This window comes from Crocuta crocuta, unplaced genomic scaffold, assembly GCF_008692635.1.
Source record: "Crocuta crocuta isolate KB4526 unplaced genomic scaffold, BGI_CrCroc_1.0 scaffold486, whole genome shotgun sequence".
NCBI lineage: Eukaryota > Metazoa > Chordata > Mammalia > Carnivora > Hyaenidae > Crocuta > Crocuta crocuta.
In genome coordinates, this window is record NW_027529794.1 from 1,109,739 (window position 1) to 1,115,592 (window position 5,854).

The window sequence follows — 5,854 nt, forward strand, 5'->3', positions numbered from 1 at the left end:
CTTTCTTCCTGTATGGGTGTTTTTTTAAAGCATTCTCCCCCTCCACAATATTATAAGAATATTCATCCAAAGTTTTCACTACTACTTTGAAGCTTCAATTTTATATTTACATGCTTAATCTACCTAATGCTAATTTTGATGTTTGATATATACATACATACATACATATATATATAGTAGGGACCGAATTTTTTTTCTTTCCAAATGTCAAAATTTGTCCAAATGTCATTTGAAACCTAATCCTTTTATTTGCCTCTATTTAAAATGAATCTTTTAAAGTGCTATATCTGTATGTATTTATTTTAACTTTTTTAATGCCTATTCATTTTTGAGAGACAAATAAAGATAGATCATGAGCTGAGGAGGGGCAGAGAGAGAGAGAGAGAGAGAGAGAGAGAGACACAGAATGCAAAGCAGGCTCCTGGCTCTGAGCTGGAAAGAACTAAAAAGATGAACTCCCAACTTATTTTGAAAAGCTAGTATAAATTTTATACTGAAAGGTGACATGAAAAACAGATGAGTCTTATGTCAAAAACATTAAATAGAAAACTATTTAAAGCACTTGATAAAAGTCAACGTCTATTCCAAGGAACCAAAACAAATTAAGAATACAGGTATTCATTTTTTATCAAATAAAGATAATCTAAATACATCTTGCTTAAAGACAAGTACTATATGATATCAATTATATATGTAATATAAAAAAGAAGAACGCCACAGAAATAGAGACTAGAATAGTGATTACCAAGGGCTGAGGGCTGGGTGGGAAATGGAGAGATGTTGGTCACAGGGTACCAACTTCCAGTAAGATGATAAGCCTGGGAATTTAATGTAGAACATGGTGACTATAGTTAACAATAATGTATTGTATTCTTGAAAACTGCTAATAGAATAGATCTTAACTGTTTTCAACCATAAAAAATAAATGGTAATTATATGACATGAGGGAGATATTAGCTAACACTATGGGGGTAATCAGTTTGTAATATAAAAAATGTAGCCAATCAACACACTGTGTGCTTTAAACTTACACAATGTCATAAAGTCAATTATGTTATTTAAAATAAATAAAACATCCCCCTTATGGTAAAAGATTAAGTTAAAAATAAGTAGCCATACTTTATGGCACTTATTTAATATTGATTTGAAAATCCCAGATAATAACATAACACAAGAAAGATAAGAGGTATACAAATCCTGAGAAGATGATTGTCTGTCTGAAAAAATATGAAATATGAACTCAAAAACAATTAAAATTAATTAGAGAACTCAGTTCCAAAATAAAAATATTATATCCAATTTCCTCTGCATGAGCATTAGTAAACAAAAAAGAAAAATCCATAAATACCTAAAAATCTATCTACAAATTTAACAAAATACTTTGAGAAACAAAAGACAGCTTGAAAAAAATAGAAAACTAGGCTAAATTTTCAAGTGAAAAGAGTCACTATTTTGAAGGTAAAGTTTTTCTTTTTTCTTTCTTAAGTTTATTTTGAGAGAGAGGAAGAGAGAGAGAGAGAGAGAGAGAATGAGAATGCATATGGGGAAGGGGCAGAGAGAAGGAGAGAGAGAATTCCAAGCAGGCTCCAGACTCTCAGTGCAGAGCCTGACATGGGGCTGGATCCCATGAACTGAGATCATAACCTAAGCCAAAATCAAGAGTCAGACATTTAACTGACTGAGCCACCCAGGGCTCCCTAGAAGAGTCAGTATTTTGACATGTGTGTTCATTTTTGTCAAAAAGTGGTGTAGAGAATAATATAAAAATTTGCTAAAGTTTCCAAAATAGCCTTCCTTGATTTATTCAGAATAAATTTACATTATTTTTGCAGGTATTTTCATTTATTTTATGTTGTACAGCCACTGATTAAGTCAGTGATCTCTACTGTGTATGATTCCCACCCCACAGACCTTCTCTCCCTTCCTTTGTATTCTAAATGGTACTGCCCTGGTTTAGCAACTAGCTTTTACACATGACTTCACCAGTTGGAGCTTTGTCATATTTTATATCTCCTAAGTTTAAAAGGTTTGTTTTGCATCTCCATTGTCTAATCTCTATTTCACAATCTTGCTAATATTCTGAATAACCCTATAAATGGTGTTTCTATTTTCTCTTACACCTTGAATATATTCTACATTCCACTAAGATAACGTTTCTAAGATATACATCAGGTGATGTCATTGCCTTCCTCAAAAATATTTAATAGTTCTCAAACCCCTATTGCATATCATTCAAAGTCTTTGAGTTATCATTTGATACCTTCTAATATCAAGATCCAATCTGCCTCTCAATCATATCACCCTAAACTTTCTACCTTGCATCTGTTCCCCACTCAAACTCCTCTTTCTTTCTACATGGTCACATTTTAATCATCCTTGAAGTCACAAACCAAATTCTTATCTCCTTCATCAAATCCTACCTTATCCCAGTTTGAAATTAAAATTCTTTCTCTTCTATATTCTGATAACAATTTGTTTCAAAATCTACACTAGCATTTATTCTATTATTCCATTATAAAATATTCATTCTATGTGGTTATTTGTGTACTGTATAAATGGTAAGGTCCTTCAGGGCAGAGCTCATGTAATATTTATACTTATGTTCCCTACTGCACCAAAGTCATAGTATCTTGTATTTAGTAAGTAATCAGTAAATGTTTGATGAATTTATTAAAATTAGTAACTTTATGGAATACAAGGGGATATGTATTACTTTCTTCAATTTAATTACATCTATCATTTTCAGATGTTCAGCATGTTCCACATAATATACTAAGCAACTTCCCTTTTATTCTCACACAGCTTGATAAAATAGGTATTATCAGCCTCATTTGTCACATGATATACTAAGTGCCTTATATATCATTCCATTTGAATCTCATACAATTGTATGAACTAGATATTGAGTGGCCTCATTTTTCATCTAACCAGGAGAGTGTATCTTGACCAAAGGTGGCAGACTCACAGCTCAAACCCAGTTGAGACCCAATTCAAAATGACTCTAAGCTTATGTGTGAGTGGGGGGAAGGGGGGCAAATGAGTAGAAGAACAGATCTATCTTAAGCCCTAAGAATGAAGGAATTTGATGAACATTTAGAAGTATGTCCAATATAGTATGTACAAACATCTGTTACCGTAGAGCCATGAAAAGTCACAGAGAAAGAAAAGGTCAGGGGACACTTTTCTTTTCTGGAACAGGGCACTAAACTAGGGAATCAAGGGAGCAATGGCTCAGGGTCCCTAAGAAAGAATCAAGCAAAGGAGGTGAATTGTGGGGTATGTCAAATGGATCACAATACAGCTATCAACAAATAATTACTTGAGGAGCTTTTTTTTAATGGAGATCTAAGTGTTCTACACCATGGAATACTGCTGAGACAGATCTTGAGAAAGACACAGGAATCAGCATTTGTTTAACCAACTGAGCCACCCAGGTGCCCAGGAATCAGCATTTGTAAAAATCACTTCTAGCTAATTCTGATGCAGGAGTTTAACTGCTCCCATTTTGAGTATCACTGGCACAGACAGGTGAAAATGCAGAGACACTAAGCTTAGTTTTTCAGGTCCCATACTACAGATCTCCTGTGATCCCATTTGTATCATACACTTCATCAACATCCCTCTCTGAAGTCATGCAATGAACAACCTGTATGGATGTGAGCAATACCCTTAGAAGTACATGGTATGATGGGAGAAGAGAGGACTGACATTTCCTCGGTACCTGAAACCTTATTAATGTCATTTAATGTTAGATATTATCACCCTTGTCGCACATATGAAGAAATTTACATTGAGAGAACTTTAATAAATTTCCCCATATATCACAGCGAGAAGTAATTCCTTCATTCGATTTATAAACAGCAATTCATGTCTAAGCATATGCCTGGCACCAAGAGAACTAAAAACAAGTGACTGAGAAAACTTTATTTTTTAACTTTTGTTGTTGAGAGACAGAGAGAGACAGAGTGCAAGTCAGGGAGGGGCAGAGAGAGAGGAAGACAGAGGATCTGAAGCAGGCTCCAGGATCTGGCCTATCAGCACAAAGCCCAATACAGGACTTGAACTCACGAACCATGAGGTAATGACCTGAGCCAAAGTCAGATGCTTAACTGAATCAGCCACTCAGGTGTCCCTGAAGAAAACGTTATTAAGGGAAAGGCATCACACAGAGAATTCCAGTTTCACATTCTATATGGAATACAAGCTCAAGAAATCACCTGTGATCACGTGGTACTATGTAATGATACTAGAACCAGGAACATCATAAAAGAATCCATGTGAATATCTCACAGTACACTCTCACCAAAAATACCAACGTCTTACAGTAATGACCGAGACAGTCCTCAAATAGCATTTCAATATTTTAAACCTACAAACTTTCACTTTCACAGCAAATACTATGTGTTACACCCTTGATAAAGATTATAAGAAAGAGCTCTGTACTTTTGATGCAACCTCAAAGGACCCCATTTGTAAATTAAGGCAGCCTTGTAAATAGTTTGATAAAAATCACAAGGCCATTAAAGCATTTATTTTCACTAAAAGCCTAATTGACCCACAATGACCACTCTTTTTTTGCTTTCTCTTCCACTTACTCTTTATGTCATTAAGTAAACATATCTCCCCACCCCCCCAAAAAAAGTCTTCTAAAGATAAACAATGCCACTGGTTTATTATGGTAGCTTTTAAGGATACTTTTAAAATTTCTTGATTTAGAGTAAAATTGGCTATGACTGTGCTGAATCACGTCTCTGAAATGGCTAATAAAATTAAAAAGGTAAAATAAGTAATTTAATTCTTATATGAAAGGGGTGCTATTTATCATAAAAAACAAGACAGCATAACTGTACTTTACTTTAGCTTCCTAGCCTTTATAGTGTTTTCCAGTTTTCCTAAAGAATATGTGGTTACCTTCATTAAAAGTAAACCATTAATAATCATAATATAAAGAAATACATGAATATATTTTATAAGCTCAGAAAAGGACATCAGGAAGTATTATTCTTGCAAAACCAAAGTAAAATAATTAAGAGCTTTACATATATCATTTAAAAACCTAGAACTGAGCAAAAACGGCATTCAAGATAATGAAAAGGGAAAAAATTATAATGGTACAACTGAGAAAGAATTTAAGATGGTCTGTTACCCAGAAATACCCAATTCTCACTTTCAATCTCACCAGTACTTTGATATAATATTCAACCTCTCTTTGGCCTTCTCACAAACTCTGCTTTTCTTGTGAACACACGGTAGCATATTTTTGCTTTTCAAAGAGGAGTATTTCAAGACCTCAGTGGAATTATCATTAAGCTCAATCTGTTGTCTTTGCCAAACCTTTTTATTACCAAACCACCACATGCAATGTTTATATTCAATCCACCTGGCAGGAGTTTCAGAACTGAACATTTAAAACATCAATGTTCTGTTTGACTTTTTGCCCTGTCCTTGCCAAAAAAAATAACATCACAAAGGCAAAAACATAAAATACTTTAACAATTTACAATGGAAAAAGTCAAATGTATACAAAAATAGAGAAAGGAGGGGTGCCTGGGAGGCTCAGTCGGTTAAGCATCCGACTTCGGCTCAGGTCATGATTTCACCATTCGTGGGTTTGAGCCCCATGTCGGACTCTGACAGCTCAGAGCCTGGAGCTTGCAGCCTGCTTCAGATTCTATGTCTCCCTCTCTCTCTGCCCTACCCTCTTTCCCCCCCTCTCCTTCTCTCTCTCTCTCCCAAAAATAAATAAACATTAAAAAAATAAAGTACTAAAATGAACAACCATGTACCTATCACATAGTTTCATAAACTAATCTATAAATAATCTTGCCTCTCAGCTCCTGTTCACTCCCCTCTC